Consider the following 24,198-nt stretch of genomic DNA (forward strand, 5'->3'; position numbering starts at 1 on the left):
AGAGCCTTTATGATCTCTGAAACCTGGCGTGAGTTTTGCTGCTTAGGGATGCAAACATCATTTTTTAGTAAAGATCGGTTATTAGTGTTATATGAAACTCTTAACAATATTAAGCTCTCATTTGGTTACTTCAATCAATGCCCACTTAAAATTGGCTTGTAATTTAGCACTTCCTTTCCTCTTCATGCAGCTGGCTGGTCCTGGACACAGCTTGTTGCATGCAGAGGGTTTGGTGAACAGAAGAATTGACTTAGGTTTTGTGGTGGAGGGAGTTTGCCTCCCTCCGTCCTCTCTGCCTGTGAAGGCTCTGTTATTGTTCATCACCACACCTGTGAGATAGGGACCACGGGACAAATTTTTACTGTCCAGCATTGCTCTCACTTGGAATTTAATAAACACTTCTGCTGTCACACCTTAAACCATCTGAGCTCTTTTCTGTTGTATGTGCAATCAAATATTTATTCCCAAATGCTGTACACCAGAAAGTGCTGCCTTGGAGTAGTGGAGATCACTTATTCAGGTAGTAAAGATGTGTGAATGCAGCTGGCAGATGAAGTCACCAACATTATGAATTCCCAGGCTGTCCTTACTGCCACAGGCAATAACTGACAGGCCTGAGTGGTCGCCGGTTTCCCGTTACGGGCATTGGTAGGGCCCAGGGAGTCCTGGCGTCACGGATACTTGAGCTGCTGTGCTTGAGAGGAGCCGGCCAGCGCTGGAGGGTCCTTGCTGCAAAGAGATGTAATCAATATGGTCTGGAGTCCTTGACCTGAACCTGTAATTACCTGGATGGTATAAAGGTAGTTTGTTGTTGCAGATAGAGATTGCCCTCAGAAACTTCGCGTATAATGCTGAGCTCTGAAGCCAAGGAAGAGATTTGGCCCTTGGTCTGTGCTTCACAGCAATTGAGAGGTTTTAATAATGGGCATATAACAAGCTGTTCTTAGAGGGCATCACCAGTTCAGTAAATCAAAATACGCGTCCAGCACTGCTTGTTTTGTCCTTCTGCATTGTCTCAGCTTAAAAAAGTAGTTTAAGTTCCAGTTCCTTTCTGGAATAACTTATAAGCCAATTCTGCTAATATTTATTTAGAACACTTATGTTACTTATTTTAAAACCATTTTCTGCATTATTCCTAGAACAGTGGTGGCATGTGGAATTATACACCAGGTACTTCTGTGTCCTCGGTGCAGTAGCGCACACTTGCATGCACTCATGCTCTCTCTGTCCTATTCATCTCTCCTGCTAAATGCCTGTGTGTGCCTGAGCTGCTTCAGACAAAATTGTGGTTGTTAGTATTTTTTCAACTTGATATATTTCATCTAATTTGAGAAAATGTTATCTGATGATTTTTGAAGAGAGCCTTAAGACAGAACTGACTTCAGCAGGCTCCAAGATGCCAATGCAGTATACATGATTACATCTAGAAACAGCTATGCCCTATAGACTGTGGAGATGTGAAGAGGAATTAAAATGACCTGACACTACTGACTGGGCACTTGCTGCTGGATCATTGCCTGGCTTGGGAAAAGACTCAGCTGCAGGGATACATGGAGTAATATTAATGTCTTGAAACACTGGTGGGTGTTTTCTGTAAGCAGAAGTATGCTGGAGAGAGGACAAGTATGGGAAGAGTGACTGAAGGGCAGGAGAATCATTATGTACTGATTTATTTTTGCCTCTCTGTGGTGGTTGTGGGTCAGTTAGTCTGTCACATCTAGAGATAGGAGCTCACTGTGCAGCATGATGTAGTGATGTGGGCCAGCTGTTAACCCCGCTAGTGACAGCGGACACTTCTCATTCCAGTTTGCCTTTGGTTTAGCTGAAGAGGCTTGTAGGACTTGAAGCAGTTAATCTCTCCTAAGGTGGTTGTGCTTTGACACATAAGTGTGTTTCAGTTTTTAAAAAAGTGGTGCAAATTGATGCAAGTAAACATCAGAATTTGACAATTTGTAGACACTGCTGTGTTAGGTGGAATTTGACTTTAAGCAACTTCAGTTACTCAAGGTGCTTAATCCCCTAAAGGCTGATCACCTTGGTCATCTTGCTAGTGTGACTTTTTTGACGGTTCACAGGGGATTTTGACACACAAGAAACCCAGCAATTTCCATATTGGGGTCATAGCTAGATGAAAGCATAACTGTGACCTAACCAACATAATAACCAAGTACAATAGGGTTTTTCTTCACATACAAAGCTAAGTTGCAGCAAGGCCTGTAGGGGCTGTGTTAATGGTCAGTGGTGCAGGCTGCTGGTGCTCAGACTGTTGTTCTCATGTCACACAACCTGCTCGATGCATGTACCAGTGATCCATTAATGCAGACAGTGGAGTGTCTTATTGCTCAAGTGTTGCACACTAACTTTGTGTGGGGAAGCCACCTTCAGTTCATATAATGGTTCGTCAGCTGAAAAATAGCAGTGTGCTAGAGTGTGGTCTGGCCCAGGCCTGTAAATGCCTTGTATTTATTTATCAGGTGAAAGTCCAAAATGCATAATAGGTATTTTGTTTATTGGTAGCAAGCACAAACTTGTTCTGAATATAAGATTGTCTTATATATCCCTTAATTGTCTTTCATTAACAGCTGTTAATGTTCTGTGAAGGTAGCTTTAAAGCCTCGAATAAGTGGAAAGTGTTGATTCTAATCATATCTGACACCACAATCTTCTATGGAACAACACATGAGCTGAGATTCCCGATGGGCTCCTGTAGGATACAATATTTATTATAGCTTGAGATCTAAGAGCTCCTAGCTACTGTTAAACTTGCAAGAGATCCAGAAACCTCAGTGTCTGTACTTGTGTTTTCATAGTTTGCACAGAAATAACACACGGTACAGTATTTGCAAAGAGGCTGTTCACTGACATTTCTGCTCTTTTTATACAGTGCTTAAAGGAGTTCTACAAATTGTGGTATTTTTATAAGTTTGTAATATGTTCTAAACTCATTAGACTGTTTAAAATGTTCTTTAAACTGTATTAGATGTTCAAATTGAGAGTATTTGAACATCCATCTGCAAATGAATTTTGGAGTCAGTATTGTTTCAGGGAAAGCTTTCATTTAGAAACAGTTGTTCAGTTCATAATAGAGACATTCTTTTGTTTAATGATTTTACTAAATTAGGCTACACTTCAAAGTATTTGCTCACTGTTTTCCATGTCTGCTTTGAAAAACCTCTAAGTATGCTTCATTATTTCTTGTTTCAAGAGTACCTCCTCCCCTTTGGACTGTAGTCTCTGTCAGATGCCAGGTTTTTATCATCAGGATTGCTTACTGGTTCTGGTCCTCTTGAGACCCTCCAACTTTCCCTCCCCTGCTTTCAGAAACTGTTCCAGAACATCAAACCTTGTCCTCAAGGCTCTGCACTCTTCCTCTTGTCTTTCAGCTCCTCCTGCCTGTAAAATACCCATAGAGGCTTGATGTCCATGTCCCTAGAGCACAGCAGCTGCCTGAATACTGTAGGTTGTGATGGCTTCTTTAGAGCAATTAAATCTGTGGGTATAAAACTGGGCATTAAGCCACCTCCAAGAATGTTTTTTGGGTTTGATCACTCAAGGACAGCTGGAAGTGGTGCAGCAGCTGCTAAACAAGGTCTCCTAGTTTCATTGAATCATAGAATAGTTAGGTTTGGAAGGGACCTTAAGATCATCCACTTCCAACCCCCTGCCATGGGCAGGACACCTCACACTGGATCATGTTGCCCAAGGCTCTGTCCAGCCTGGCCTTGAACACTACCAGGGATGGAGCATTTATTACTTCCTTGGGCAACCTGTGCCAGGCCCTCACCACCCTCACAGTAAAGAACTTCTTCCTTATATCTAACATGAACTTCCCCTGTTTCAGTTTGAACCCATCACCCCTTCTCCTATCACTACAGTCCCTGATGAAGAGTCCCTCTCCAGCATAGAAAATCCTAATTTGTTTTTTTTTATTCCTCTTTTCATTAGATGGCAAGAATAGCTTTTAAAAATAAATACATTGGCTTGTTTAGAATTTTTGCTTTTTTCCCAGTAGTGTGATAATTGTGCTGCATTTTAAACCAGAACACTCTACACAAAAAGGAAGGAGAAACTGAGTAAGGAGCTGCTAAGCTGCTGGTTTACGGCTCTAAGCTGTGCAAAGTGCGAGTTGGCCACAGTGTCATACCAGAAATTATTTTCAATGTGAGTTGCTAATTTTCCTCTCACTTGTATTTCTTCATGCTACAGATAATATATTGCTTTGTGGATAATACTGTAATAATGAAACGTTTGACACGTAATATTTCAGAGCCACAAAAGCTTGTTCTTTCATCAGTCATCACGGGTTTAATGATGGGTTTCAGAGTTCATCTGGTCTTATCCACTGCTCATGGTGGGAAGACTTCATTAAAGTCTCCACAGAGACAGTATTTGGATCTGTACTGAAAGAGCTTTAAACAAGAGCATCAGTCTTCACATGTGGGTGTTTTTTTAATATAGTATCAGCACATGCACCTGTTTTCACCATTGTTCCTCCAAAATGGGCAGGTTTTAGCTGTTATTCCTTAGATTGTAACACAGATCATGGAAACATAGAATACCAGTTTGAAAGGGACCTGAAGTATCATCTAATCCAACCCTTTTAGGCAAAGCATGAGCTAGACTAGATGTCCCAGTGCCCCATCCAGCTGAACCTTGAAAGCATCCAGTGAGCAGGGTGAGTGAGCAGAGCTCCATGTTCAGGTGTATACCATATAAAACTGAGCTATTTGGCATGATAAATTAGCCAGGCATTTGATCCGTGTTGAGTTGAAGTTTAATACTTTGAGAGTGTTATAATCGCAGCCTCCTCACCCTGCCTTCTCTCTGCTGAACTAAGGAGGTCCTCTACTAGAAATAAATATTTATATCCAAGTTGAAATATAGCCTGTTGGTACTTGGTTGTATGTACTTTATTGCCTCCGTGACGTAAGGGGTAAAAACCAGATGGAAAATATTTTGGTTTTCATAATTATCCAATCCTGTGAAATACCTATTGGCCTGCAGTCACCTTGGCTCCTCCCCCTGCCTTGGACTCCATCCCTGGCACCACCCCAGCCAGTTTTTAACAGTGTTTTCTCTGCTGCTTGCATTGCTTTTAACTTTCACTTCTTATTACAACCAAAGCCAAATTGGGTGCTGGTAAGTACTCTAGCTACGGGTGGAGTGCTGCAAAGAGCCAAAGCTGGTGCCAGCCAGCAGTGGCTGCAGAGAGCAGCCGGTGCATGGGATGATCCCATAAATGGGGGTGAAAGGAGCCCCTGTTTGTCACCATCCTCCTCGGCCCATTCTCACATGTAAGCACAGAGTTGCTGGCAGTGCCTCCAGCTGTGGGAGCTCTGCAAAGAGATCTGTTACAGCCTTGACCGCTGCTGAGGACAGCCTGCCTGGGGCTCACCTCCTTCCAAAAAGGAATGCAGAGTCTTAGAGGGAGCACATAAAGCCAAGTGCTTCGTGTACATAAACCTTCTGGTGCTATTCCCCTTGTAAAGGTGAAAACAAGCAGGTCACAGTCAGTAAATTACAGAAAACAGGCCTGGGATTATTAACATCATTAGCACAGGATTTCTCCAGGTATGAGAAGTGGTGTATGAGCCTCTGCTGCCCCAAGGCTGTCTTTCGTTCACTGCACAGGGCGTGGGCCTTTAAAATGCAGCAAAAACAGGCAAAAGAAAAAGGTGGTAATATGACTAACATATGGGTTTTGCTGGAGTTTGGCCACAGATTTAAGGCCTAGGAGTAGATTCCTGGGGCCTTCGTATGCTATCCCAAAATCAGCACGAAAGCCTTTCCAGATATATTTTATAAGCTCTGTGATTGTAATAGTCCCATCAAAAATCCCATGTTCCCAGGTCAAGTGGGGTGCAGACCCTCTTCTCCTGAGATCCCAGGCTTACCAAGTCTCCCTTGCATGATATTTCCTTCCAGCAACAGCGGGCAACCATTTGTGCCTCTTGTGCTGGGTGCGCTGCGCACAATACCTATAGGGGCGTCCAGCACAGCTGCTTTCCCTCGAGCTCACATCTGCGCTGAGAGCAGGACCTATGCGTGCTCGCTTGCCTGGGCTTTGGTCCCAGATGCAGCTGGCCCTGGCTGCGTACAACCCACCTGTATTTCTGGGTAATTTGGAGAATTTGCTAGGCTTTGGCACAGAGGCCAAACGCTTGTGAGTACCTGGTTGGGTTTGAGAATTAGTTTTGGTATCTGGCTCTGTCCGTCTTTTGTGTTACTTTTCCTTTGCTCCAAGTTACGGTGCCATTGATGTGAGAAATGCAGTACAGGAACTGGAAACTAATCCATAGCCTTGTTTAATGTTAGGAGATGACTATACTGCTCCAGGAAAGGAGGCCTCTAGAAAGACAGTACATATGTATTTTTGCCTTGATACAAAAAAGCAGTAGAAGCCACTGTTATAGTAAAGAACTTGCTTGCTCTTTGCTATCAAGACAATTTCCATTAACTTAATCTGCATTAATTGAAACCATACCTCTGGACCTTCACCTATATTGTTTACAGTGCGACTGCTGAGCAAATCACTGTGTGCTTTGTAAAAAATCACTGTTTGACCATCACTTAAAATATATTTTCAAAGTAAGCATAACATTCTGAAAACCTATTTGTGATTGAATGTCAAGTGTCATAAATGATCGTAGATCATCCAGAAGGTTGTTTGTGTTGCTAGTGGCTTATTTTAACAAACAAAGTTGCCCTGAAAGAATTTAGAGAAGAAATACTCTTGTGTTAGTGCTTTTGGTTGTGGTGTTCCTATTTAAGCTTAAAAAAACCAAAACAAAACCAGCAGCAGCAAACAGTATACAGTGAAATGCTTACATGGAAGTACACTTTACCACTAAAGTTAGATAAAAAATTCACTGTATCATAAGTGAACCATTTCCCCCTTGATTTGTGTCCAAAATATGAAGAAAACCCTTGCAGATGCATTATGCATTTTACAAAAGAACATATGCGTGAATTTAAATCATTTACATTTCATCTTTGCTTTCTCTTATTTTTAACCTATATTACAGTGAATAGCAGCATGTTTGGAAAACCGAGGTTGAAAGCAAAGTTTAAACTTTCATATGCAATAAGCTAAACTGCAACAGTGCTTCCCTGTTTCATGGTTTCATTTCAGAGTTTTGCTGATGCTTTTTCCTCTCTCTCTAGTGAAACATCTGACTGAAACTTTGGGAATCTGGCTTGTGGGAAATAACAGTTATACTGTGATCAGTTTGTGCTAGCCCTACAGTGCCTGCAAGGGCAGAGTCCACCCCTATTGAAGCAGGCCCTCAGGAGAATGTGCAACCATGTTGAAGCTATATTGTTATATTATATGTGTATATGTATTGAATCTATGATTCTGTGTGTTTAAAGATGCTCCATATCAGGGCTCAGTGAGACTATTAGTTGTTGATTGTGAAACAGTGTCAAATATACCTCAAAGTCCTTTTCCATAGAGGGTGAGGAGGGTACAGTGGAGGAACACCAGTTCTACCCGATATAATGCTTTAACCTAAGTACTTTTCAGCATTACCCTGCTGTGTATTAAATCACCAACTTTTAACTTTTATAGCAGGTAGCTGAATTTGCATTGTGGGTATAATGTTTAGTTTAATGTCATCAGCAGGCACTACTTCCCCATTGCTATGAGGGGACAAATAAAATTCAACTTTATTGGCCTAGTTACAGTCTTTTAATAACCCTTCAATGAAAGATTGTGCATGCCATGAAGTGTTGAATGCGTGTTCTAAAGTGATGTAATGTGACAGAAGCGCAGTGATATGTCAGATAAGGGGTAGCAGCCTCTAATGCAGGTGTGGGTGTACGCACAGCCTGCTCTCCATGTGCGAGGGAGCGGGGAGCTGGGCTGTGGAGGAAAGAGCAAAAGCACTGTGCAGACATAGCTAAGAGATGCTCCAGGAGTTTGTCACCTTCTCCTTGGCCCTGGCTGTGCCACACATGGGCTGGCTGTCTTCAGAGCTGCCTGGAGGTCTCAGTGCGGCACTTGCCCACTGTAACTGTGACAAGACAGCGCTGCCGAGACCTGAGCAGGATCTGTATGGAGCCAGCTACAGTTTATTAGCTTGGGCTCCATGCCATGCATGGACAGATAAACCACTTGCAGACATCCTTCTGGATCAGGGGAGCTGAATCTAGGCCCATTTCTGTGTGCTAACCACCTGGGACTTCTGGGGTTGTCAGTGAGAGTTCGGCACGCGTAGAGGCCACAGAATTTGTTTGTAGAAGTAGATTTGAAAGTTAGATATTTATACATGCCTGTTCAATTCAGAGCTCAAAATACAGAGTGACTTTCATCCTAATAGCCCACAGAAATTCTTCTTGTGGTCTCCACCTTCCAGACTCTTTAAGAGTTAAACCCATTTATTTTGCTAGTAAAGATTGACTTATAATTGAGGATATCATATGGAGGACCTCTAACTTATTTGTATATTCATCCTTCCATGTTTAAAACCAAGTCAAGAAACTAATGAGGTTACAAAAATATTGCTGATCCTGAAGCAAATACAGTTGAAGAACATATGCTTTGGTTTTACATTTCTGCCTCTAAAAGGTGACATGTCCCATGTTTGTCATTTAATTTAACATTCTATATATTTTTAAACGGCTGTATGATTTGAAATCTCCAGATGCCATGCTTTATGCTAAACAAGGGTGGCAGTTCAGTGATGTGGAAGGCCATTATCTCACCTTTGTGCTTCTAAACTATAGCCACTTGCCTTTGCCTGTTCGTAATGCATTTACTGCATTAGAGTGGAGGCGTTTTTAACACCTATTGAAAGCACTAGTTAGGTATGCCATACTGATGAGCACTTTAAGAGAAGTGAAAAGCAAGAACTGATGCTGTTTGTTGAGTTTATAATTCTCCCATTGCTTGTACTGGGAATTCAGTAAATAATGAACTCCAGTAATAAACACGGTCTGGGATGCCCTGTATTCCATATTGTCTAACTCTCAAATTTCACAATAAACAACAATTACCTGTAGTAATTATCTGGAACTTAGGTGGTATCTTTACACCACTGGAAAGCAAATGTAAGGTGATCAGATTCCGATGGTATCTCGGTGAGATGTTCCTCACATGATCAGTGTAACCAAGATAATGGAACATGGACTTCCAAATCACACTGTGCAAAAACTACTGGATTTTCACACGTTGCTGTGGTCACTCAGGTTGACTAATGTATCCTAAAGGAAGATGATTTGAACAAAATAAGTGATTTAAAGAGAAAATAGTAACATTGTAGAGGCTTATCCTGAGGTTATTTTACTCAGAAATGTTGCTATCTATAAACCAATAAACCAAAATTCAGACTTATGTATCCTATTACCGTTGTCCTGAGTCAGCAGGTCTCCTATAGTATCATTTTTCTATAAACTTGGAAAATGGATAATCATTGCTTGGACTGTTAAAGTTCAGTAATACAAGAATAAGTCATAAATATGTCACTTGTGTCTTAAAAGCTAACCAGCTAGAAACTCTCCCTCTTGTCTAATCTGGCCTCCAGTGCCTTTGATCACCCGTTTTCTCCTCTTTCTCAGCACTACAGCTAACTTCTTAGTTTTCCACATTTTCCTTTGCCGTTGTGATAGTGTTCTGCTGCAGATTACAGCTGTGCTTAGGCACCATAAGGTTTATATGATTAGTCAGCATTTGGTTTCCATATATAGCAAAAGTACGTCTGGAGAAAATATTCTTATACATATTTCCAGGCAATAGGATCAAAGACCTCTCTAGGTTCTCAATTTTAATTTATCTCTTCTTGCTCGCTGTATAAGGAACATCAAAAAGAATCCGTGTTTGCGGGAGGGAAGGGAGCCTTTTGCTCTGTAGCTCTGGGAGCACCATTCATCCAGGCCAGCTTCAAATCCTGGCCTTTCTTCCTCCACAGCATTGCCGAGCTGTGAACTTTGGGTTTCATGCCAACTTTGGGTTTCACATCCAGGTGTGACTCCTTTCTTTTCCTGAGTCCTGACCTCTCCCATTCTTGTTCCCGTGATACTCAGATTTATCTCGTCTCCACTGGTCCCAGTTGCAACCGCTGAGCACATCTTTCTCCTTTGTCACACCATTTTGTGTAGTTCTCAATCCTGTGTAGGCTCCTCCTATGCTGTAACATGGGCAAGGTTCACACACTTGCATCTGAGCATTTGAATGCTTGTTCCTATGTAATCTTCATGTTTTGTGGTAATTACCCCCAACCTGTCTTCGTATTTCTCAGTATTTGCTTCTACACAAGCAGCTCATCCTTCAGGTGTCAGCTCAGAACACGCAGGACGTTGCTGAAGCTCTACATGTTCCATGATGTCTGCCAGAAGTGTGCGAACCAACAGCGCTTGGTTAGGTCTGCGTGAGGAATTCCCGCATAGGTTTAGACTCTCATGATAGGTGCTGTAGTTATGTCAGTATCTCTTGCAGCTCAATTAGATCCTTTTCTCTGTGTCTTTCATTAGATTCTTTCAACAACAATTTGTCAACTTCTATGTTGTTGCAGTGCGCAGCAGCGCAGGCGCTGCTAGAGGCAGCCGTAGGTGATTGTCATTAGTAAGTAAGCAGTGTGCTGTGATTATACAAACCTGTGTCACATTCTCATATGAGGAACTTCTCTGAAATACTGGTAAGTGTAGTAAGCCAAGGCATTTGAGGCCTTTTTACATCACGTTTTTAGAAAGGCCTTTTTTCTGCTGATGGAAGATCTGCATTAGAAAACCCCAACATAATTAGTTTGATTTCAGTCATCTACTCAACATTTCTAAGCTACTTGCCAAATGATCCCAGGTGTGGGATTGCAGCAGGTAATTTCCTGCGCTGTATTTGTGCGGATGATTTTCTGTGTTAGAAGATGGTATCGGCTCACCTGGCCTCTCAGTGACAGAGAAATCCTTTGTTTATTCATTTAGTAGGCAGATTAACCCTAATGAATATGGCTTCCTGGAAATAGATACGGGGGACAATAGCAAAGTGAGGAGTGGGGAGAAATGGGGCAAATTCCCTTTTCTTTCTTCACTTCTGAATAATGGTAGCTTTCATAGCAGGGTGTTTTAAATCAGAAAGGAACGCAAAATATGTCAACCAGAAATTCTTGATTTTAAACAAAATCTCTTCTTTTATGGTTCAAAGAGGTACTGGGGCTTTCTGAGTATATCTGGTACAATTCTGCCCTATTGAATCTGAATGCTTTCTCCTGTCAAAAAGTAGGATAATGTGGGCATCTGAGATACTTGCACCCAATGGCACTTAAGTCCTTGCTGTGTGTCTTGTGTGGTTGCTCTTCACTATTTTGTGGAATATGCTTTTTTTATATTATTATCATTCTGTGAATGAGGGGTTCCTAATGTAATTTTCCAGTGAAATAGATCATATGAGGCAACCAGAAAAAAGTGTAAGAGTTAATGGTTTAAATTATTTCGTTCTATTATTTCATTTAGTTTTGTGGGAGTGAAACTACGGAACGGTGTGTTAAGGTGTACGTTGCGTTTGTGTCCTCTGAGTAGCTGCATTTTAAAGGAAGGCAGTGTTATACAGGGGTTGGGCTACACATCTTGGGTTTGGGGTTTTTTTCCTAGTCATTCTCTGACCTTGAGCTGACACAGAAAGCTTCAGAAAAGCATTGCAATCAGTACACTTTCTTGTATTCCTGTTGTACGATGTGTGCACATGTTCTGCACCAGTCTCTAGGAGGTTTATGAAAGGCTGTACCATTACCACTTTCATTTAAGTAAAAGAGGAGTAATTTCTCGGATGTTGTTGACATGAGATTGGACTGTTGTTCATAACATAACATGAGAATCCACCTGGAAAAGTAGTGGAGATGAATCCAAAGCCCTAAGAAACTGAGGGAAAGATGGTCATTGACTTCAGGGATATAAATCAGGCTCGTTGTGGTAGTACGTGCAGGGTGACTGCAGTATCACTCGGTTTATGTTTGAACAGCATGAATAAATTAACTTATGCAGGCTCAAAGAGGGAATAATGTCATGGTGAATTAAATAGTGTGTATGTTAGTATTTATGTATTTTTTAATGCATACACACATTAAATAGTATTTTAAATTAGAGGTAAATTTTGAGTTTGCTAGCTCAGATCCCTGTTGTAAGCTACTAGTCAAAGCGTAGACATAAGTACAATGAATGGTTTTGCTACGTTTGAGAGAGGAACAATTTCTTGCATTTTTATGTGACTGGTACTCAAGATACATTATTCCCAAGACGTGGATGTGTAGACACAGATGTGAAAATCTCTTAACTTCCAACCAAACTTTTCCAGATCTTATCACTATAATTTATTCTTTATTCTCTGTAGACTAGAAAAATGTCTTCTTTCACATAACTTTATACATTGGAGGAAAAGGAAAGTTCCCTTCCACCACATGGTAAGTGTTGAAGATAGGATACCGTTGGCTTTAGCACACTGTCTTTTGTAGTTGCCTGTAAAAACTCTAGAGTTTCAGAGGGAAGCGAAAAAACAGCATTTACCTTTCCATGAAGAATAAAAGTTTCCATTGTTTCTTCATGACATTGCTGAAAGCATAAATGTGAGGAACAGATAATTTTTTGCGAGTATACATTTATGCATGGGTATGTGTGTATGTGCATCGGCCAGCAATAAATTACAAATGAATTTGTTTGCTTTGTATGGAGATTGTTTTATCCTTCGTAACGCTACTATTTATATAACCTTTAACCAAACAGAGAGTAGCCAAAGTATTTTTGAGTGAGAATTGTTTTTCTGGCTGGTGTGTGTAACAACTTAATTCACTCCAATCGTGCGGTGCAGCGCGCGCTCGTGCTGGGCGGTAACTCACCACATTGCTGTGCAGACAATTTGCTAGGGATGTGTGTTCTTTTTCTGCATGTGAAAGCTCAAAATAGATAGGTGTCACATTAGGTGTCATTAAAATAGAGCTTGTGATAACTAATAATAAATTTAGTGGTCCCTAATTACTTCCAAGAGATGTTGACACAGTTGCAAAAGAAGAATGTCGCGGATCACCTTTTGAAACCCTGTAGAATGTCTGTGTTAGAGGTTTTTTTTCCGTTTAGTGAAAACCAAAGGACAACAGTCATTATACGATTCTGTACTTTAAGTATTTTCATAATCCAACATAAATTGGCCCACCCAAGGATTATGTCTGTCTTATAAGGATGTGTTTATATAGTCATTGGGTGAAAGATTGCAGAAGTTGAACCACTAGTTTTGAAAGTCGAGCCAGACCAGGAAAAATCAGGATACAATTTGGCACTTATGGAGACTAAATGATTTCCTTTTTAGCTGCTGATTTCTACTGGGAAATGTATCCTTGGACTGAAAATTGCATCCGGAAAAATGTTTATGTAGTGTTTTTCAAATGACTGATTATTCCTCTAACCTTTAACACGCACTGTGTGTGATTTTCTTCCTTATTAACTCTTTCACAACCAAGTGAATTATTTCCTTCACTGTAAATAAAATTAACTGTATATTTCAATTCATGCAATATTTTAATGCTGTGATAATGCAGAAAAAGACAAGCCAGGGATTTTACTGAATCAGTAACACAGGGAAATCCAGCTCATCTTTTCTGTCAGACTTTCCTGGAAGAAGAGTATCCTGCTGTGACAGGGAGTCAGGCAGAGCACACTAACTTTTTATCCTGATTACTGCAGAGAACAAAAATGTTCTTAACATACCATTAGATGCAGTTTTCTGCCAGCCAGGGGAGATTTCCCCAAGGCTTGTGGCTGAGGTAGAGGGACCGTGCTGCCAACTACTGGCTATTACTTGCTGCTGGATGCAGTGAATTAGTTCATTGTAGACTTGGGGTTTGTCTGCAGGGGAATTGATTAGTGCAGCTAGAACAGAAGAAGCAGTTTTGGAGTAGCTCTGTCTCAAGTTAAAATGTTTGCAGTGGTGTTGTTTTTACCATAATTCTCTATGACCATGCCAGTCAATATTCTTGCGTAGGACATCTTCATGGGGTGTGTTTTCTTGCATTTGGAACCTTCAGGATGTGAGTTTTCACACAGGCTGTGGTACTTCCTTTGCTGGTTTCGGTGCAGGAGCCTGATGGTACTCCCCTTAGCTGTGTGAGGAAGCTGCAGGCGACCTTGTAAATATCACAGAGTAGGTCTAAGCCACATGTCTTTAAAAGGCATTTGAAGTGATCCTACACTGAATGGACCACACGCTAACAAAGGAGTGGGTCTGAAACCGTAGTTTCCATTTTGGTAGAGCTATCTGTAAATTACAGTTTGTGTTTTCCTATGTACAAACATGCAGAAATTCAAGATTAATTCATCCTGTTTCTGTAAAATGTGTCTCCCAGACCATCACAAGTGATGGACTCGGTAAAATTTGCTTGAGTAGAAAAGGGGACCAAAGAAAAGCATCTCAAGAATAGTCTTATAGTAGGAGCTTCTGATGGCCTCATCCAAAAGGACACCTTTGTGTCCTGAGAAAGGAAGCACAATTGGAAAGAAATGAAATTCCAGCCCTGCTGATCCTAATGGATTCATGCAAACATGTCTGCTTCTCTGCAGCTTCCTGAGCCTTGTGCTGGTAGCAGCATTCATGATCAACAGGGCGATCTGTCTGTCCTTCTGACACCAGCCAGGGGATTAATGATGACAAATAAAAGCTGATATAGTACTGGTCATTCTTGCTGTGGTGGGGATAAGGGGAAGTGCCTGGTAGCTACTGTTTTCTTTCATCTCTTTGTCCAGTCCTTTTTGGTCATTTTCTCCTGCAAAGTTTTGGTTTTGTGTGGTTCAGGGAAGATGTGTATTTTTGAGCAGACAGAGGATGCTTCCCTCGGCTTCTACCAGGAGCAGTGATTCCCAGGCAGTCCCTTTCATTTGAGGTAATAATGGGTTTAGGAAATTTGTAGAATGTTAACAGTCAAACATGTTTTAACCACCTATCGATGGAGTGAAATTTGGCAGATGACAGAGGAACCTTGCATTTTATTTCTAAAGTCTAAATAGCTTGACAGCTGCACAGAGTCCCTCGAATTTATGAGATCTGAATGTTGGGGTTTGGGTTTTTTTTCATGTGGAAACCAGCAGAGTCTCTGACGGAAACTGTTGACCCTTCTTTGTGCTGTTTCTTTACTGTCTCGTCAGACATCTGGAAAACAGCATGTTTGCAGTCATTTCACAACATAATTTTGCATTTACATCATGTGTTATCTGGTAAAAGTTTTCTTGTTTTTTCAAGGGGGGGGAAAAAGGGGGGGGGGGGGGGGGGGGGGGGAAAAATCAGCAACTCGAAGGCTGCCACAAGGTCAAGTGGTGACGGTGGATGCTGCCTGTACTAAACATATGTTTAGCTCAGAAAAGCTAAGGCAGTTCCCAAAAATTTGGTAACCATTATAGTACTTCCTAAGACAGTTCCGGATGTCAGGCCCTAGGTGGAGGGGGAAGGGGCCGCGCCGAGTTTCCTACGGCTTTCCACGAAAGGGATTTAGTCTGGCAGCTGATTCAGCCAAGGAGCACATCACGCAAGGCAAAGCTAGACAGGAAACGCTTCTGAAAGTGCTGTTTTGAGAGAGGATCATGAGATCAGGCAAGGAGCTGTGAACTTTACATGCAACCAAGGGCAGATAGCATTGCACTAGCCACCTGAGGGCTTAGAAATAAGAAAGGAAATTAAAGGATCATTTAAGTGGAGTGGGACCAGACAACTTAAATGACAATTTTCATCTTTTAGAAAGGAACACTGAAGTATATTGAATTCTTTGAAGTAAAGGAGCACGACTGATGTAGGGAATATTTTTCTTACATTCCATGCTCCGGTTTAGCAGCTCTTCTGATATAACCCATCTCTAACTTTACTAAACCACCTGTTTACAGTGCTCAGAAGATTTGACTTTGGAGCAGATTGCGCCTACCTAAACTGAATCCTGTGTTCTCCTTTTAAACAATCTGAAATTAGCTAATTAGTTAACTTAAAAATTCAAATGTATATTAATTAGTAAGCATCATTAGCAGATTATTTATTTGTATTTTGATTAACCCGAAGTAGTAAATGATTTTATGTTGCTCACTGTAACCCCTTTAAGTGTAATAAGCCTGAGTGTGAGCCTAGAACCCTTCAGAAGTTCATGCTGAGTTAATAGCAAAGGTTATAGCTCTTTCCCTCTGTTTCGTGTTCAGGATTAAACCTTTGGTCACAAGCTGCTGTAGCCCCTTGGTGCTTTACAGTTTGACAAAGGTCATGCCCAAAGCAGTATGGGTCTTACTACCATCTATTGCTACTTAGTACCATCCCTGGAGGTATTTAAAAGATGTGTACATGTGGCACTCTAGAGATACCAGGTTTCCTCAGGCCTGAGGAAGGCAGTTAATAACCTGACAGAGGCCGCCTCTGCTAAGGGACACTTCCAAAGCAGTGAAGCCTACTGCTGCTAAAGCATAGAATGGTTATACTTTCTTAACTTAAATCAGAGTTAAATGCAGGATCCAAAGCTGTGTTTAAAACTACCATGAGACACAGAAGCTCTGTCTATACATCCTGCCACAGAAATACCAGACAGTGAAGCACATGCAAGAGACCACAAAATTTGGGCCGTGTCAAAGCTTTTGCAGGTGCCCTTTGTTACATCCCAGCTAGAACTGAGGCTGTTCTGCAGATTGTATAGTCCAAAACTTCAAGGGGGTGGGGGGGAAGGGAGCAAGTAGACAACAGTAAATAATTCTGGTTTGTTGGGTTAGGATGGTAAAAGGTTTTTCTACAGTAATGCTCAATTTCAGAGCTGGAGTCTGCTTGCTGGATGGATGTGATTTCTGGACCTTCCTCAGCTTTGGAAGTAGGAAGGGTGGAAGATTCTTCTTTCTCTGTGATCTTTCCATGTATGGCCATCATCCCTTTATCTACATGGGCCAGGTTTCCAGGTACCATAGAGATGAGTCTTAACAGGGAAAAAATTGTGGACGGCTGCAATTGTGGTTGTGGAAAAGCTTGCTCTGGGATTTTTGTTTAACAGCTATTGGATAGGAGGATGCTTAGTTTGCTAATTTGGATGCCAATACTTAGTACGGTTTTACAGCTCTCAGTTATTTCATAGTGGTCCTGGCATCCAGGCTGCTTGGGGAAAAAGCAGAAAGGTTTTGGGTGTGCATTCAGCTTTTTTTCTGTGATGTGTTTGGCAAGCACTGACGCAGACTTGGGAATTTGGACAATTTTTAGGAGTAATAATGACTCTCGAAATATTAATTGTTTCTGCAGTTGGAACAGCACGCAGGAGTTTTGAAGGGATTGGTTGCAGGGAGATGGCCCTGAGTACAGATAACCTATGCAGATATTTTCCTTTTAAGATGGCATCTGTTCAGTTGTTTTTATAAATAACCTTTTAAAACAAAGGAAATGGAGAAAATCTTTCCTCTTGCAATTCCTATTGCAATAATATAGGAGGTGTCTTGTTAATGTGTTATCTTCTATCCATTTCCCTTTCTTCTTCTTTCAATTTTATTACAGACCGATGTTTTTCTCCAGTAATTGCAGGATGGCAGCACTAGGTATCCATTACCAAGTTTGTTTCCTTGAATGCTTTCTCGTAGAAGTGAAATAAACTGAATTAGTTAAACTAAGCTCAAGGGTGATGGTGCATTTCCTCTTTATCAATAAAGCACCCTTTACACAGTGAGAACAATTTGTGTGCAAGAGGCTTTTAAGTAATATCTCTGAATGCAAGTCCTGCTAAGCCTAGAAGGTAGTGATGGTTCACTGACTTATTATTTTTATGTAGGCCGTTCTTCCTTGAGGCCACTAAGCCTTCAGGTTTCTCCAAGCCTTTAGTGGTCTGCACTTCACTGTTATTCTTTCCCTGAGAGTGCTGATTAGTGACTTGTGGTATGGATGCTGATTTATCGCAGCCGAGAGTTGCCCCTTGGGGGCTGAGCAGAAACACTCATGAAGGAGCCCTGATTAAAAAGAGTGGTAATGAAGACAAATGTTTCAGAGGGAGTCAAGAGCAAACCAGGCCTTGGCATTCCCACTGCTCCTCTGAGCTTTTGGAGAGGAGGTAACAGTGGCCAAAGGAAATATTTCCCCCTTGTTGTTTATTTCTCATGGCACTGGAAAAATTTTTCTTTTCCTCCTGGGTGTTCTAACTCTCACTTGTTAACTGCTTTTCATGCAGGGTTGCAATTAACCCTTGGCAGATACTTACCATGTTCCCTTTATATCCACTCTATACATAAAGAAGTTTTTATGTTTTGACCTGTTAACCATTTTAAGATTCTTTAAACTTGACAGTTTCATCTAATTTCTCACATCATTAAATCGTACTTTATTTTCCAACAGTCCATTCACATGAGGTTTGGTGTTTGTTTGATACCTTTAATCATCTTTTTTCCACACTGCCCTTTTTAATAAGGAAAAAGAATGACAAAAAGTAATGCTTACAACCAAGTTTTAAATCGGAGAGAGGTCAGAAAGTTCCTATCTAGTGTTGGACATGTAACCGAAGTCAGATTTCGAAAGCATATTGGTAGGATCTAGATGGTCCAACACTTCTGTTAAGTAGGAATTGTAAAACTAAAATAAAGGTAATGATTTCACCCTATTGTAGTTTTTAAAATTCTGTGGTTTTTTTCCAGTTTTAAAGATCAGAACAGGCTATAATTAGTGATGAACTAAAAAGCTGAGTATGTGGAAAACCATGCCCTGGCTTTATTGAGCTTTGTACTATGCATGCAGGGATTAGGGAGGCCTATTAAAATCCATCCTAATCGCTGCAATTACTTTCTTGTCAGATTTGTGCTCATGTGAGGATACTGTTGATGAGGAGAGGAGATACATCCACTGCAGGAGTATTTATTAATAAAGCAGTGACTGGCACCAAACTGGCATGCCCAGGCAACCATTGGTCTCTGCGCCCTGACCAGGTGTGGTGCAGGAGCCAGCTTCTAAACAGGAGCTGATGTTGCTGCATGGAGCTCTTCTTTGTAAGGTGCAAGACTTTGTACTTGTCCTTGTTGACTTTCACCAGATTTCTGTCAGCCTGTTTCTCCAAGCCCCCCTGGGTGGCAGCCCTGCTCTCAAGCACTTCAACACATCCTCCCAGTTTGGTGTCCTCTATGATCGTGATAGTTGCTTCTTCCAAGTCAGTGATGAAGACAGTAAAGAGGACAGGTCCCAGGACAGCCCCCTGTGGTACTCCTTGCAACAATTTAAGTGTGACCTGTGCTGAGCTTGATTAGCTGAAAATGATAGGCAAAACCAAAAGTAAAGTGCAGTTGGGAAACTCTTGATTGATCTTGCATCTTGAACGGGTATGTCTGATGAACACCTCAGAGAAGGGGACACTAGTGAACGTGAGATGTTTCCTGTGCCATCCTCACAGGTTTGCTAGCATTTGTCATTCTCTTCCTTCAGGAAAGAGGTTGTGAGCTGAGAGCTTCCTGAGTGGTGAGAATGTGTGGATGGCCCTTTGCATCCAATGGTAATTGCAGGGTACTTTCCAAATGTTAACTTTCTCATGAAATTTTATCTTATGCATTGCTTTCAAACGCTATTCTAACCTCTCGTGTATCAGGGTTCTCTTTCTAAAACAGTGTGATAAAGAAACAGCTCATCCAAGAAAAGAACAGGAAGAAGGGTTTTCTCTGATTGACTGGACTCCTTCATGATGCACCTAAAAGGTCAAAGATTGTTTTGAGAAAGTATTTTAAAGGATGGGTCTGTGTTTTCTCTCTGTCTGAGAATCTACTTGCAACTTCCATAGTAGTTCTTGAAGTGTTAAATAAACTCACTGTACTAGGACATCGAAGGCTACTATTTAATCAGTCTTATACTTCCAAAGAATGTAAAAATTGTCCAGCATTAGGTTTGAAAATAAAACAGAAATTAAGATAGGTTCCCTAATATTTTTTTACAAACAATAATTTTGTATGCTAGTGACACATAATGAAACAACACTGGGGACTGTGCCCTTCATGATAGGCGAAAGATTGTACGTGATTTAGTGCTGCGTTTTTAAAGGAATTGCTCAACTGCTCAGCTGTGAGATTCCAAATGACATCAAAATTTCCAAAACTGGCAAAGGAATCCCAATGGTTGTAAAACTTTAGAAGTAACTTTTGAAAATTATTTTTGAAGATACTGTTTTGTACACCTCAAAGTTCCATCATTTTAGCAGCATGAACTTACTTCAACTTACTGCATAACGATGCAGGATTCAGGCAATGTTCAGTATGTATTGCTAAGTGAAAAGTCATCATAATGAGGTTTTTTCCATGAAAAGCTGATGAGTATAAAGGGGAGGAGCTACATCTCATTGGTAACAGTGTCTGGAACGTTAAAAGATGACAGCAACTGGTGTAAGCTTTAGTGGCACCAGCCTTTATCTTTGAGCCATTGCACTGTGCAGAATTTGGGGAATTTTTGGCTTTAAACCTGATGAAGTGGGTGTTGGAGAGCTAGTTTGAGGTTGGCATTGCTGTACTAGTCAGATTACATCACCATCAGCTGCCCACTAATTATCAGGAAATTTATAGCTGCATTAGGTAAATGTCACTTCACTGCAGTGGCCTGGAATAAGAGTGTTTTCTGCTCTGAATTAGCACCATCGGCACGTCTCAGTGAGAGTCTACCCAAGCAAGCTAAGGGCTTTATTTATGCACAGGCATATTAGGGTTTTAAGAAAGGGTAGCTGAAAGATGTTGTATTGCTTTTTTGAACCGTAACATTTCCATCATAAATATGTGTTTACTTATTCATTAGGCATAATCACATGTAAAGGGTTTAAGAATACTTTGCTAATTCCAGAATGTCCAGACCTGCATTCAGCAATAGTCTGTGTGTACTTGATCTGCAGGCACTCTTCAGAAAGATAAACCAGAACAAGGATTACTTGGTCTGTATGTTCCTGTTGGTGAAATTCGGTGTTAGGTGATGTAGTACTTCTGCAAATCTAAACAAGTGTTGTCAAATGCTGCAGAACTAAGTAATGTCTCCCAGGCTGGTATTTCTGAGTTGCTCAGTAGAACAGTGCCTTCTTCAACTAAGGTTTTGGGCAAATAGTTACTAGTGTCTTTCTGCATGAAAGCAAGGGAGCACAGCTGTCTGTTCGGACACAGAAACCTCTCTTGGAAAAATCTGAAGGATCTCACATCCCTAAAGGCTCAAGACAAAAAACTTGAGGTTAAAAAGTAGACATTAAAACCCCACTGTCATTCTTAATGCACTGGAAATAAGTTTCTTTACTCTTCCCAAAAGCTCATCCAAAAGACCAGCATGAAATTCATCATGCTTCAGAGTGATGGCAGAATACCTGAAGAGTTTGCCACTATGAATTCTTTATAAATACCAGCATGAATGATGGCTGCTATTCAGCAAAGGACAGCAGCTCAACAGTTACAACACACTAGAAAATAGAAGGCCACTTTTGAAATCCTGATTGAATTCTAGGCAAACTTATCTTTTACATTTGTTTCAAGAAACTCAATAGTTTTAGTGGTCCTTCTGCATTTTTCTGCCCTAAAATCAACTTTTAACTTTTGAAATTTTATATAAAAAATCCATACATGCTTGAGCTGTGCCTGAGTTTTAGAAAACTATAAAGAGAATCATAGAATCATAGAATAGTTAGGGTTGGAAAGGACCTTAAGATCATACAGTTCCAACCCCCCTGCCATAGGCAGGGACACCTCACACTAAACCATCTCACCCAAGGCGTCATCCAGCCTGGCCTTGAACATTGCCAGGGATGGAGCATTCACAACCTCCCTGGGCAGCCCGTTCCAGTGCCTCACCACCCTCACAGGAAAGAATTTCCTCCTTATATCCAATCTAAACTTCCCCTGTTTCAGTTTGAACCCATTACCCCTTGTCCTATCACTGCAGTCCCTAATGAAGAGTCCATCCTCAGCATCCCTATAGCCCCCCTTCAGATAGTGGAAGGCTGCTATGAGGTCTCCACGCAGCCTTCTCTTCTCCACGCTGAACAGCCCCAACTTCCTCAGCCTCTCTTCATACAGGAGGTGCTCCGCCCCTGATCATCCTCGTGGCCTCCTCTGGACTTGTTCCAACAGTTCCATGTCCTTTTTATGTTGAGGACACCAGAACTGCACACAATGCTCCAGGTGAGGTCTCACAAGAGCAGAGCAGAGGGGCAGGATCACCTCCTTCGACCTGCTGGTCACGCTCCTTCTGATGCAGCCCAGGATACGGTTGCTTTCTGGGCTGTGAGCGCACACTGAAGCCGGCTCATGTTCATTTTCTCATCGACCAACACCCCCAAGTCCTTCTCTGCAGGGCTGCTCTGAATCTCTTCTCTGCCCAACCTGTAGCTGTGCCTGGGATTGCTCCGACCCAGGTGTAGGACCTTGCACTTGGCACAGTTAAACTTCATGAGGTTGGCATCAGCCCACCTCACAAGCGTGTCAAGGTCCCTCTGGATGGCATTCCTGGAATGGAATCCCTGGACTTTCATTTACAGTGTTATTTGCTTTATAGTAAATAACATGCAAATGGACAGAAGTACTGTTTAATTCTCTGCTTTTTTTTTTTCCAGGGTGATAACCTGGTATTATGTATATTTCATATTGGTCTTAGATTCCTCTCAAAACGCTTCCTTAATCACATCTCCTTTCACAAATAATCCTGAAAGTGAGAAAGTGAAATTACAGGCAAAGCTTTACTTGGATTGATTTCAGGATTCACCTACCACACGCTGCTGTTACACTGGAGATTCAATGTATTTAGCAATTAGAAAGCCAAAGAAGTTCACAGAAAGTTGCTGTCCAGTATTAAGCACTTGGCTTCTCTTCTGTTTTTACTCTTGCTGCTTTTATGGTTCAAAGTGATACAGATCAGACAAAGCTTTTGCATACTGTTTTCAGTGAGCCTTTCTTCTGAGTTAGTAACACAAGCACTGGCACAGGCCAGCTGAACCACTTCAGAAGTATCTTTTTATTAGATATGAACAGATACTTACACATCGTAGTCAGAGGAATATAATTTTTACAAAAGCTGGTTCTGCCTGTGGGTCTGTTTGAAGGTTGTATTGAAGCTGCTTCTCCTTATTCTTCCTAAGATGCAAAGCCCCATTACCCCCCTTCTGCCATACCTCCCGGCTCCAGCGTGCAAGTGAAGGACTGAAATTCTGGAAGTAAATTCAGTCTTAAACAGGTTTACTGCAGGTATTAAAACTGTCTTGGGAGAGAAGACTTCATCTCTTCCCCCTGCATAGTTAATGGATAGAGTTCTTCCCAGTGTGTTCAGTAGGAAAACAGTGATTGCTTTGGAGTTTTGTATGCAGTGTGTCTCGGTGTTTAATTACCTTGTCTTGTGTAAGGGATGATTTTACTTGGAAGTTTTGAGTTTGTCTCAGTGTTAGGGGTTCACAGTGATATTAAGGCTTTTTCCCACTGGAAGCATGGTCAGAAAAGTCTGGGTTGCCATGGCCAGAATTTGCCATTCCATGGCATTCTGATGACCTGTCCAAGGGTGGTTGTTTTTCCTCTTGGTTCTTTCTCGCTGCAGCTCTGAGCTTGGTCCATCCAAGGGCTGCATTCACGTTCTTTGTAAATCAAGATAATTCTCTGTTCCAGAAGGTAAAACACTTGTGAGATGGCCAAGAGCTTAGGAGGTTTGCTTCAAAAGATGCCTAATTAATCCATGTGCTTAAAGCATGGATTGTAAATGCTGGTCTCCAGGGAGACAGGTAAGCACAAGGCAAGTGCTGGAACAGGGAGACTGTGCCTTACACACAGATATAGGAAGGAACTAACCCTTGAGGTCCCTTTGGTCCGTGGTTCTGGTTGCTGGTTAATGTTTTGTAGGCCGGGCAGGTTGACTTTCTGGAATGCAGAAGTGTGTTACATGTGTCCATGTTACAGTCAGTGGAGGGCTTCTCATCTGCGATAATAAATTAATAAACAGCCAGACTGTTCTTGCATGAAACTTTTATACTAGTGCTTTTCTATAAGAAATGACCTTATATAATTAGGTATGTTACAGTAGTATGAATTTATTATAGTATGTATATGTATAATATGTGTCATTTGGATATTGCATGATTTAAAATCTTTGTATGTTCTAATTTGGAAGTGTTCTGACAGGTGCTGTCTGCATTAAAGGCACTTTTTCCTCTCACTTTAACCTGATTGATCATTTTGTAAATGTGTTATTACTCTGATGCAAACAGAATACAGAAGGAGTGAAATAACAGATGCGTTTTTGATGATAGTGATTTATTG

General features: G+C 41.3%; 1 protein-coding gene across 14 annotated transcripts in view; it reads left to right on the forward strand.

Moving 5' to 3' along the window:
• The window catches only part of BCAS3 (BCAS3 microtubule associated cell migration factor), a 361,207-nt gene that overhangs the window by 176,348 nt on the left and 160,661 nt on the right, over positions 1-24,198 (forward strand). The gene's annotated exons all lie outside the window — the stretch shown is intronic.

Source organism: Pezoporus wallicus, unplaced genomic scaffold, assembly GCF_028554395.1.
Source record: "Pezoporus wallicus isolate ANWC-B61680 ecotype Strahan unplaced genomic scaffold, APGP_CSIRO_Pwel_v1 contig_10389, whole genome shotgun sequence".
In the NCBI taxonomy this organism is placed as follows: domain Eukaryota; kingdom Metazoa; phylum Chordata; class Aves; order Psittaciformes; family Psittacidae; genus Pezoporus; species Pezoporus wallicus.